A 13,392-nucleotide genomic window follows, 5' to 3' on the forward strand; every position below is an offset into this window, starting at 1 on the left:
TCACAGTGGTCACTTTATTAGGTACACCCCTCTATGCATCTGGAGCAGCGTGAATTCAGAACAACTGATGAAGCTGGGAAAGGAGGGAGATGGACTGTTTAAGTCCAGTTGGAGTTACAGTCAGTAAAAGCTGAGGGTTGGAATTATAAAATAAAATAAACAGATTTGAAACTTTTCTGAGTTACCAAACATCATCACAGACGGTGCTGTCATTTTGCACATTCTAAAGTTCAAACCGTAACAGAATACCTGAATACTTCTCTGCATGCTTCAGTGTCCAGCAAGCCAAGACCACGGGACTTGATGTATGTAGGAGCAGTTTATTACCGCGAATAGGGTGGTGAACCTAATAAAGTGACAACTGAGTGTAGATATCACAAACAACTCCTTGTGAACAGTGTCTGTCTGTTATACGTTTGATCAATGGGTATAATGGTCAGTCTGATCCCCAAGGTCCTCAGACTCACTTGGATATATGAGTTGGAGGTAAAGGAGGACACGTGGAACCAGGACATTAAAACGCTGGCAGAATTCGTTCATCCATTCACATAAAATGTCTTTTAAAGTATAAATACCCTTCTAAGACCACTGTCTTTCTGGATGTTATAGAAGGTTTGCAAATAGTTCTTTCTACAAGGAATGTGAATTGAAAGGGATTTGGTAATACCTCTGTAGGTGACGTAGTTTCTCCACTGGTACAATGTGTGGTAGTTGCACACCTCCCTGCTGAAATATGTAGAGCTGATTTGGGCCAGTTGACTTTAAAAAAATATATATATGATCTTTTGTGGAAAAAACACATTTTCAAGTAGGCTTTTTGCTAGCAGAGAGAGCAAATAGCATACGGACAGCCTGGTTGAAGTCCTAGTTTTTAATGGTTAGTGCCAGTAGATTGCAGAGGGGTTCACATACAGTTCATAGGTCAATTATAATGTATACATTTAGACCAAAAACAAAACATGTACAGTCCACTTCTTAAATTAGTGCTTTTTTTGTTATCCACCCTCTGGTATATATATATACACTGATATATATATATATATATATATATATATATATATATATATATATATATATATATATATATATATATATACCAAACACACACACAGTAAATACTATGTTATGGTTCACTCTTAGTTTTCCTTATCTCCACTCTGCTTCTGTGGAATATCCTTGTTGATCCTCTTGGTTATCTTGATCCATCCACCTGTATTCCTTGTTAGTCAGTCTGACCCCTTCGTCACGTTGTTTTTTCCTGTAATCTAATTTCATGACTGAAGATGCAGAATTTTCTGCCAGGTCCCTTCTAGTAGGGTACAACAGACTCGTTAAAACTTCGACCACACGCCCTCTAGACGGACTACATGCCCTCTATCGAATCAAAACGAAAGTTAGAAAAGAATGCTAGACATTTTATAGAATATATCATACCTAGTTTGTGACAAACGGTGAATGAATGATTAATTGTTACTTTTTAAATGGCTTTTGGATGTCTGAATGTGTGAATATAAAGTCAATTTACCCTCGGTCGTTATCTCTGGGTGGAGGGCGCACAGGCTGCAACGCAGCTTCCAGCGTTTCTACGTGAATATAATAAATCACTGTCTCGTATATTAAGTTACTGACAAACAAGTTTCACTTTCTCTTAAATACTTACCGCGATCCAGTCGTGGTGGTTTCGCAAGCCAATTTAACCGTTTCCGATGTTACTGCTATACGGTGTAAAAAATAAAAAAAAATAAAGCAAAAGAGAAAATGTATATTTTTAAAACATTCTCTGTCGCCGTCGGAGCATGTGCCAGTGTATGCGCTTTCCCCAGTGATTGCCTGGATGCGCTCGACCATTTGGGAGAGCTCCGACGTGCCCCCCTCCCGGTGCCTTAATGCTGTGGTTATGTAGGGCCATTCGTTTTCTTTGAGGTTTAAGGTCAGACAATGTCTTTCTCACATCAGCCACAGTTCTGTCTTGCTACCTCGTTCACTGCAGCTCCCACGCTACCTGTTGTGGTTTTGGAATGTCTGATGAATGGCTGTTGAATGTGTGAATGTAAAACCAACTTTACCTCGGTGGGATAAAGTGCGTGACGCTCCCAAATCAGCAGGTACCAGGAGTGAAGGGGAATGTTTGACCACAGGTGTCGAGGGTCCATCCACATTTGTGTCCATGTCCTGTGTTGACCGCCTAAGTCCTGCAAACCCAGAACGAGTTGAACACATCGGTTGGGCAGATTGTGACTGAACTCGGAAGAATACGCAGGGCTTTGATTAATTTACATAATGCAATTGTTCAACGTTTGAGTTGTGGGTAGACCCTGGCCACATTGAGTAGTTGCATACGGGCATCGCAGATCTGAATATTCAATGAATGGAAATTCTTCCTGTTAACGTCCACATGTACATCTACATGCGGTGAGCGTAAGGCAATATGCGTGCAGGCAACTGCACCGATGACCCATGGGAAATTAAATGAGCGGACAAACTCGACTTTGACGCGCGCCTGTTCGTCGGCTGTAAATGGGAAACTAATATATCTCGTGGACAATATGTGTAGAATCGCCTCGATCACTTGCGGCAGGATGCTGGCTGAATGATGGCTGTGATATACCCGACCTGTCACTCACATAAAGTCATTCCGGTCTCTGAAAACTCTCTTCCTTCTAAAAGCACGGTTTTCAATGTCTTCCACTAAAACAAGAACAGCCATGGTTATGTTTTCTAATTTGACACACTATTTATAGAACACTGCATCCTGTTTTTAATTCAACACACTTTGTGTCTGGCAATTAATTCCTCACACTGATAATTCCTAACAAATTGTTCATAAAGCTAATACAAAAGTTCACCACAGGCTTGGATGCATATGCTCCCAAACTGCAATACCCCTTACATAACCAGCAGGAAAATCACTTCAAGTCCAGACTTTGCGTAGAGATAAGATCATTTCCATGTCAAAGTAAGGTTTTATAAATGACTACTTATACAGTGGTTTTCTGCATAAGTCCGTTTTATAAATGAGGCCCCTGAAGTGCTGGTACTGCCTGATCTGTGGCAGTGGCCTGAAGTATGGAGTCAGGTGTTGGTACCAGCCATAGCTTTCCACCAGCACCATACCATCCTCCAATCCAACCAGCTGTGAGATGTTGACCCTTGTCACAGTGCTGTCTTTCACAACACCAGCAATCTCAGACAAAGTGTTGACTCTGGTCTTTCTGAAGCGCTGCTTGATGAGGCCGAAGCACCAGTCGGGGGGATAAACTTGGTGTGGCCTGTGAATTTGATTGTATTTGTATTTATTTAACCTTTATTTAACTAGGAAAGTCAGTTAAGAACAAATTCTTATTTACAATGACGGCCTACCAAAAGGCAAAAGGCCTCCTGCGAGGACGGGAAGCTAAAAATAATCAAATCAAAATGTAGGACAAAACACATCGACAAGAGAGACAGCACTACATGAAGAGAAACCTAAGACAACAACATAGCATGGCAGCAACACATGACAACACAGCATGGTAGCAACACAACACGGCAACAGCACAAATATGGTACAAACATTATAAGGCATAGACAACAGCACAAAAGGCAAAAAAAAAGTAGAGACAACAAAGAAGTGAAGGTCAAGACTGTATTGGAGCTTGTGTATGGTCTGCCAGTCACAATATCAGAACACAAAAGTGTTCTTGTTTTGGCCACTGCAGTTATCACAATTCAGGTCCCCACATGTTCCCCCAACTCCGTAGTTGGTGAAGAAATGGTGCATGTAGTTGATGACCTGGCTGCATAGTGTCAGAACGATAGTGCATCTGCAAACAACAAGAACATTAAGATAAATAACGCTGTTTATATAATAGCCCCAGATATGAGGTTTACATCTAATTGTTGCTTAAGATGAATGAGTGAGTATGTCAAATTGTGTAAACAGTATCAATTTGATTTTGGACTGTTTAATGAAGGAAAACTCAAAAAAGGAATTGGATTTGAACTAAATCAGAGGACCGTCCCTGAGCCCAGTTAGGGTCAGGCATCCTGGGACAGCCCTTTTCTGCCATTCCGAATAAAACCCCCACTCGGGTTTTCGATCAGCAGACCGAGTTTACCTCAATTACGAGATGGCTAAAGGTTGCAGACCATGTTTTTCTCCATTAGGAGGACAAAGGTTGTAGACCCTTGCTGAATCTTTTAACCATACCACGTGGTTAAACTCTTAGACTATCGATACCGACAGAATAAGAACAAGTCTTTGATATTAATTACTAGTCTGCAGCTAGGAATTCGGTATCATTGAATGCGAAGAACGACAACCGCCAAAACATCCATTCTATAACGAATGTCACTCTGAACTAAACCCTTTAACCACGACAGAGAGAGAGAGGGAGAGAGACGGACAATTCTACAAAATAAATGAACTTTTCACCAGCGATCAAGACGACACACTGAGCGTAAACATATATATTGATGGCAATTGTTCCCGAATGAGAGTTCATTTCAGTTGTTATAATTATCACTTTGTCGTGACTTCTTAGTCAACCCCCATTTCCCCTTTTGTCTAACAAGCCGCCATGCTGGTTCAGCCCACTAGGGCACATTCTCCACTTCTCCTCTGTCTAACAGGCCACCATGCTGGTTTATCCCACTAGGGCACATTCTCCACTTCTCCTCTGTCTAACAGGCCACCATGCTGGTTTATCCCACTAGGGCACATTCTCCACTTCTCCTCTGTCTAACAAGCCGCCATGCCGGTTCAGCCCACCACGGCACATTCTCCACTTCTCCTGTCTAACAAGCCGCCATGCTGGTTTAGCCCACAAGGGGCACATTCTCCACTTCCCCTCTGTCTAACAAGCCGCCATGCCGGTTTAGCCCACTAGGGCACATTCTCCACTTCTCCTCTGTCTAACAAGCCGCCATGCCGGTTCAGCCCACTAGGGGCACATTCTCCACTTCTCCTCTGTCTAACAGACCACCATGCCGGTTTAGCCCACTAGGGCACATTCTCCACTTCTCCTCTGTCTAACAGGCCACCATGCTGGTTTATCCCACTAGGGCACATTCTCCACTTCTCCTCTGTCTAACAGGCCACCATGCTGGTTCAGCCCACTAGGGGGCACATTCTCCACTTCTCCTCTGTCTAACAGGCCACCATGCCGGTTTAGCCCACTAGGGCACATTCTCCACTTCTCCTCTGTCTAACAGGCCACCATGCTGGTTTATCCCACTAGGGCACATTCTCCACTTCTCCTCTGTCTAACAGGCCACCATGCCGGTTCAGCCCACTAGGGCACATTCTCCACTTCTCCTCTGTCTAACAGGCCACCATGCTGGTTTATCCCACTAGGGCACATTCTCCACTTCTCCTCTGTCTAACAGACCACCATGCCGGTTTATCCCACTAGGGCACATTCTCCACTTCTCCTCTGTCTAACAGGCCACCATGCTGGTTTATCCCACTAGGGCACATTCTCCACTTCTCCTCTGTCTAACAGGCCACCATGCTGGTTCAGCCCACTAGGGGGCACATTCTCCACTTCTCCTCTGTCTAACAGACCACCATGCCGGTTTATCCCACTAGGGCACATTCTCCACTTCTCCTCTGTCTAACAGGCCACCATGCTGGTTTATCCCACTAGGGCACATTCTCCACTTCTCCTCTGTCTAACAGGCCACCATGCTGGTTCAGCCCACTAGGGGGCACATTCTCCACTTCTCCTCTGTCTAACAGGCCACCATGCCGGTTTAGCCCACTAGGGCACATTCTCCACTTCTCCTCTGTCTAACAGGCCACCATGCTGGTTTATCCCACTAGGGCACATTCTCCACTTCTCCTCTGTCTAACAGGCCACCATGCCGGTTCAGCCCACTAGGGCACATTCTCCACTTCTCCTCTGTCTAACAGGCCACCATGCTGGTTTATCCCACTAGGGCACATTCTCCACTTCTCCTCTGTCTAACAGACCACCATGCCGGTTCAGCCCACTAGGGCACATTCTCCACTTCTCCTCTGTCTAACAGGCCACCATGCTGGTTTATCCCACTAGGGCACATTCTCCACTTCTCCTCTGTCTAACAGGCCACCATGCTGGTTCAGCACATTCTCATTTCATGTAACCACATTTACCTTGTTTGTTTATGCATTTCTGTGAATTACTTAGTTAGTAATAAATAAATGATTTAAGACAATTGATGTATGGATGACTCATAGTGAAGATACCCAACAATTTACGATGTTTGGAATGAGACTAACGTGAGGTAAAGTAAATAATTCATTAATTCGAAGACTAATTGATCAGAAAAAATATCTGAAAAGTTATTTTAGGAAATGATAACTTTATATTTTTCCTTGGTGCCCCGACGTCCTAGTAATTACGGTTACATGATTAATCAGTCTAATCGTGTAATAACTAATTACAGGGAATCTTTGATAAAAGCTACTTTCCATGTCTCTTGTTGTCCCATCTAGTGGTGGTTCTGTCTCTTGTTGTCCCATCTAGTGGTGGTTCTGTCTCTTGTTGCCCCATCTAGTGGTGGTTCTGTCTCTTGTTGTCCCATCTAGTGGTGGTTCTGTCTCTTGTTGTCCCATCTAGTGGTGGTTCTGTCTCTTGTTGCCCCATCTAGTGGTGGTTCTGTCTCTTGTTGTCCCATCTAGTGGTGGTTCTGTCTCTTGTTGTCCCATCTAGTGGTGGTTCTGTCTCTTGTTGTCCCATCTAGTGGTGGTTCTGTCTCTTGTTGTCCCATCTAGTGGTGGTTCTGTCTCTTGTTGCCCCATCTAGTGGTGGTTCTGTCTCTTGTTGTCCCATCTAGTTGTGGTTCTGTCTCTTGTTGTCCCATCTAGTGGTGGTTCTGTCTCTTGTTGTCCCATCTAGTGGTGGTTCTGTATCTTGTTGTCCCATCTAGTGGTGGTTCTGTCTCTTGTTGTCCCATCTAGTGGTGGTTCTGTCTCTTGTTGTCCCATCTAGTGGTGGTCCTGTCTCTTGTTGTCCCATCTAGTGGTGGTTCTGTCTCTTGTTGTCCCATCTAGTGGTGGTTCTGTCTCTTGTTGTCCCATCTAGTGGTGGTTCTGTCTCTTGTTGTCCCATCTAGTGGTGGTTCTGTCTCTTGTTGTCCCATCTAGTGGTGGTTCTGTCTCTTGTTGCCCCATCTAGTGGTGGTTCTGTCTCTTGTTGTCCCATCTAGTGGTGGTTCTGTCTCTTGTTGTCCCATCTAGTGGTGGTTCTGTCTCTTGTTGTCCCATCTAGTGGTGGTTCTGTCTCTTGTTGCCCCATCTAGTGGTGGTTCTGTCTCTTGTTGTCCCATCTAGTGGTGGTTCTGTCTCTTGTTGTCCCATCTAGTGGTGGTTCTGTCTCTTGTTGTCCCATCTAGTGGTGGTTCTGTCTCTTGTTGTCCCATCTAGTGGTGGTTCTGTCTCTTGTTGTCCCATCTAGTGGTGGTTCTGTCTCTTGTTGCCCCATCTAGTGGTGGTTCTGTCTCTTGTTGTCCCATCTAGTTGTGGTTCTGTCTCTTGTTGTCCCATCTAGTGGTGGTTCTGTCTCTTGTTGTCCCATCTAGTGGTGGTTCTGTCTCTTGTTGTCCCATCTAGTGGTGGTTCTGTCTCTTGTTGTCCCATCTAGTGGTGGTTCTGTCTCTTGTTGTCCCATCTAGTGGTGGTTCTGTCTCTTGTTGTCCCATCTAGTGGTGGTTCTGTCTCTTGTTGTCCCATCTAGTGGTGGTTCTGTCTCTTGTTGTCCCATCTAGTGGTGGTCCTGTCTCTTGTTGTCCCATCTAGTGGTGGTTCTGTCTCTTGTTGTCCCATCTAGTGGTGGTTCTGTCTCTTGTTGTCCCATCTAGTGGTGGTTCTGTCTCTTGTTGTCCCATCTAGTGGTGGTTCTGTCTCTTGTTGTCCCATCTAGTGGTGGTTCTGTCTCTTGTTGTCCCATCTAGTGGTGGTTCTGTCTCTTGTTGTCCCATCTAGTGGTGGTTCTGTCTCTTGTTGTCCCATCTAGTGGTGGTTCTGTCTCTTGTTGTCCCATCTAGTGGTGGTTCTGTCTCTTGTTGTCCCATCTAGTGGTGGTTCTGTCTCTTGTTGTCCCATCTAGTGGTGGTTCTGTCTCTTGTTGTCCCATCTAGTGGTGGTTCTGTCTCTTGTTGTCCCATCTAGTTGTGGTTCTGTCTCTTGTTGTCCCATCTAGTGGTGGTTCTGTCTCTTGTTGTCCCATCTAGTGGTGGTTCTGTCTCTTGTTGTCCCATCTAGTGGTGGTTCTGTCTCTTGTTGTCCCATCTAGTGGTGGTTCTGTCTCTTGTTGTCCCATCTAGTGGTGGTTCTGTCTCTTGTTGTCCCATCTAGTTGTGGTTCTGTCTCTTGTTGTCCCATCTAGTGGTGGTTCTGTCTCTTGTTGTCCCATCTAGTGGTGGTGGGGGACGTGGCCTTAGCAGTGGCCGACGGTGTCACGTGGCTACGATCGAGAATATGACCGAGGCTACGATCGCTATGACAACAGGGACTACTACCGGTCATAGAGGTGTGGTATACACCTGTTCTGGATTATTGGACCTGAATAAAAAGTGAATGACAATAGAAAATACTATTTTACCTCGATAGGGAAGTGAATTTCCTGTTCGATGTGCAACAGTAGTATGATTTTGTCCAAGTAAATGAAAATAAAAGCACCATTGAGGACCACTTTGGAAAGAAGTATTTTCAGTAATGCTTTCAATTAAATTCTGATTAAATTAATAATACTTAATTTATCCCACAAGTGGCAAAACTGTAGGCAGCAGTGCAGATATAAAAAAATGTCATCCTGCACATGACTGCCAGACATGAAAACCACAAATACATGCTAATCATCAGCATGACCGCCAGACATGAAAACCACAAATACATGCTAATCATCAGCAGCATGACCGCCAGACATGAAAACCACAAATACATGCTAATCATCAGCAGCATGACCGCCAGACATGAAAACCACAAATACATGCTAATCATCAGCATGACCGCCAGACATGAAAACCACAAATACATGCTAATCATCAGCAGCATGACTGCCAGACATGAAAACCACAAATACATGCTAATCATCAGCATGACCGCCAGACATGAAAACCACAAATACATGCTAATCATCAGCAGCATGACCGCCAGACATGAAAACCACAAATACATGCTAATCATCAGCAGCATGACCGCCAGACATGAAAACCACAAATACATGCTAATCATCGGCATGACCGCCAGACATGAAAACCACAAATACATGCTAATCATCGGCATGACCGCCAGACATGAAAACCACAAATACATGCTAATCATCAGCAGCATGACCGCCAGACATGAAAACCACAAATACATGCTAATCATCAGCAGCATGACTGCCAGACATGAAAACCACAAATACATGCTAATCATCAGCAGCATGACTGCCAGACATGAAAACCACAAATACATGCTAATCAGCAGCATGACCGCCAGACATGAAAACCACAAATACATGCTAATCATCAGCATGACCGCCAGACATGAAAACCACAAATACATGCTAATCATCAGCAGCATGACCGCCAGACATGAAAACCACAAATACATGCTAATCATCATCAGCATGACTGCCAGACATGAAAACCACAAATACATGCTAATCAGCAGCATGACCGCCAGACATGAAAACCACAAATACATGCTAATCATCAGCATGACCGCCAGACATGAAAACCACAAATACATGCTAATCATCAGCAGCATGACCGCCAGACATGAAAACCACAAATACATGCTAATCATCAGCAGCATGACCGCCAGACATGAAAACCACAAATACATGCTAATCATCAGCATGACCGCCAGACATGAAAACCACAAATACATGCTAATCATCAGCAGCATGACCGCCAGACATGAAAACCACAAATACATGCTAATCATCAGCATGACCGCCAGACATGAAAACCACAAATACATGCTAATCATCAGCATGACTGCCAGACATGAAAACCACAAATACATGCTAATCATCAGCATGACTGCCAGACATGAAAACCACAAATACATGCTAATCATCAGCAGCATGACTGCCAGACATGAAAACCACAAATACATGCTAATCATCAGCAGCATGACTGCCAGACATGAAAACCACAAATACATGCTAATCAGCAGCATGACCGCCAGACATGAAAACCACAAATACATGCTAATCAGCAGCATGACCGCCAGACATGAAAACCACAAATACATGCTAATCATCAGCATGACTGCCAGACATGAAAACCACAAATACATGCTAATCATCAGCAGCATGACCGCCAGACATGAAAACCACAAATACATGCTAATCATCAGCATGACCGCCAGACATGAAAACCACAAATACATGCTAATCATCAGCATGACCGCCAGACATGAAAACCACAAATACATGCTAATCATCAGCATGACCGCCAGACATGAAAACCACAAATACATGCTAATCATCATCAGCATGACTGCCAGACATGAAAACCACAAATACATGCTAATCATCAGCATGACCGCCAGACATGAAAACCACAAATACATGCTAATCATCAGCATGACCGCCAGACATGAAAACCACAAATACATGCTAATCATCATCAGCATGACTGCCAGACATGAAAACCACAAATACATGCTAATCATCAGCATGACCGCCAGACATGAAAACCACAAATACATGCTAATCATCAGCATGACCGCCAGACATGAAAACCACAAATACATGCTAATCATCATCAGCATGACTGCCAGACATGAAAACCACAAATACATGCTAATCAGCAGCATGACCGCCAGACATGAAAACCACAAATACATGCTAATCAGCAGCATGACCGCCAGACATGAAAACCACAAATACATGCTAATCATCAGCAGCATGACCGCCAGACATGAAAACCACAAATACATGCTAATCATCAGCAGCATGACCGCCAGACATGAAAACCACAAATACATGCTAATCATCAGCAGCATGACCGCCAGACATGAAAACCACAAATACATGCTAATCATCAGCATGACCGCCAGACATGAAAACCACAAATACATGCTAATCATCAGCAGCATGACCGCCAGACATGAAAACCACAAATACATGCTAATCATCAGCATGACCGCCAGACATGAAAACCACAAATACATGCTAATCATCAGCATGACTGCCAGACATGAAAACCACAAATACATGCTAATCATCAGCATGACTGCCAGACATGAAAACCACAAATACATGCTAATCATCAGCAGCATGACTGCCAGACATGAAAACCACAAATACATGCTAATCATCAGCAGCATGACTGCCAGACATGAAAACCACAAATACATGCTAATCAGCAGCATGACCGCCAGACATGAAAACCACAAATACATGCTAATCAGCAGCATGACCGCCAGACATGAAAACCACAAATACATGCTAATCATCAGCATGACTGCCAGACATGAAAACCACAAATACATGCTAATCATCAGCAGCATGACCGCCAGACATGAAAACCACAAATACATGCTAATCATCAGCATGACCGCCAGACATGAAAACCACAAATACATGCTAATCATCAGCATGACCGCCAGACATGAAAACCACAAATACATGCTAATCATCAGCATGACCGCCAGACATGAAAACCACAAATACATGCTAATCATCATCAGCATGACTGCCAGACATGAAAACCACAAATACATGCTAATCAGCAGCATGACCGCCAGACATGAAAACCACAAATACATGCTAATCATCAGCATGACCGCCAGACATGAAAACCACAAATACATGCTAATCATCATCAGCATGACTGCCAGACATGAAAACCACAAATACATGCTAATCATCAGCATGACCGCCAGACATGAAAACCACAAATACATGCTAATCATCAGCATGACCGCCAGACATGAAAACCACAAATACATGCTAATCATCATCAGCATGACTGCCAGACATGAAAACCACAAATACATGCTAATCAGCAGCATGACCGCCAGACATGAAAACCACAAATACATGCTAATCAGCAGCATGACCGCCAGACATGAAAACCACAAATACATGCTAATCATCAGCAGCATGACCGCCAGACATGAAAACCACAAATACATGCTAATCATCAGCAGCATGACCGCCAGACATGAAAACCACAAATACATGCTAATCAGCAGCATGACTGCCAGACATGAAAACCACAAATACATGCTAATCAGCAGCATGACCGCCAGACATGAAAACCACAAATACATGCTAATCATCAGCATGACTGCCAGACATGAAAACCACAAATACATGCTAATCAGCAGCATGACCGCCAGACATGAAAACCACAAATACATGCTAATCAGCAGCATGACCGCCAGACATGAAAACCACAAATACATGCTAATCATCAGCAGCATGACCGCCAGACATGAAAACCACAAATACATGCTAATCATCAGCATGACCGCCAGACATGAAAACCACAAATACATGCTAATCATCAGCAGCATGACCGCCAGACATGAAAACCACAAATACATGCTAATCATCAGCATGACCGCCAGACAGGAAAAACCACAAATACATGCTAATCATCAGCATGACCGCCAGACATGAAAACCACAAATACATGCTAATCATCAGCAGCATGACCGCCAGACAGGAAAACCACAAATACATGCTAATCATCAGCAGCATGACCGCCAGACATGAAAACCACAAATACATGCTAATCATCAGCAGCATGACCGCCAGACAGGAAAACCACAAATACATGCTAATCATCATCAGCATGACCGCCAGACAGGAAAACCACAAATACATGCTAATCATCATCAGCATGACCGTCAGACATGAAAACCACAAATACATGCTAATCATCAGCAGCATGACCGCCAGACATGAAAACCACAAATACATGCTAATCAGCAGCATGACCGCCAGACATGAAAACCACAAATACATGCTAATCATCAGCATGACTGCCAGACATGAAAACCACAAATACATGCTAATCATCAGCAGCATGACCGCCAGACATGAAAACCACAAATACATGCTAATCATCAGCATGACCGCCAGACATGAAAACCACAAATACATGCTAATCATCAGCATGACCGCCAGACATGAAAACCACAAATACATGCTAATCATCAGCAGCATGACCGCCAGACATGAAAACCACAAATACATGCTAATCATCAGCATGACCGCCAGACATGAAAACCACAAATACATGCTAATCATCATCAGCATGACTGCCAGACATGAAAACCACAAATACATGCTAATCAGCAGCATGACCGCCAGACATGAAAACCACAAATACATGCTAATCATCAGCATGACCGCCAGACATGAAAACCACAAATACATGCTAATCATCATCAGCATGACTGCCAGACATGAAAACCACAAA

The 13,392-nt window shown here is 43.8% G+C and overlaps 1 long non-coding RNA gene across 2 annotated transcripts; it reads right to left on the reverse strand.

Annotated features, from left to right (window-relative positions):
• Positions 1-862: 862 nt before the first annotated feature.
• LOC115125702 (uncharacterized) lies at positions 863-2,577 on the reverse strand. Of its 2 annotated transcripts, XR_003863018.2 has the most exons (4): positions 2,067-2,577; positions 1,661-1,715; positions 1,526-1,583; positions 863-1,309 (listed from the first exon to the last, which is right to left on the reverse strand). It is a non-coding gene; the product is annotated as an uncharacterized LOC115125702 (long non-coding RNA). The 2 variants fall into 2 exon arrangements; XR_003863017.2 differs by having other exon boundaries at positions 863-1,583.
• Between the last annotated feature and the right edge of the window lie 10,815 nt (positions 2,578-13,392).

This window comes from Oncorhynchus nerka, unplaced genomic scaffold (assembly GCF_034236695.1).
Source record: "Oncorhynchus nerka isolate Pitt River unplaced genomic scaffold, Oner_Uvic_2.0 unplaced_scaffold_1288, whole genome shotgun sequence".
NCBI lineage: Eukaryota > Metazoa > Chordata > Actinopteri > Salmoniformes > Salmonidae > Oncorhynchus > Oncorhynchus nerka.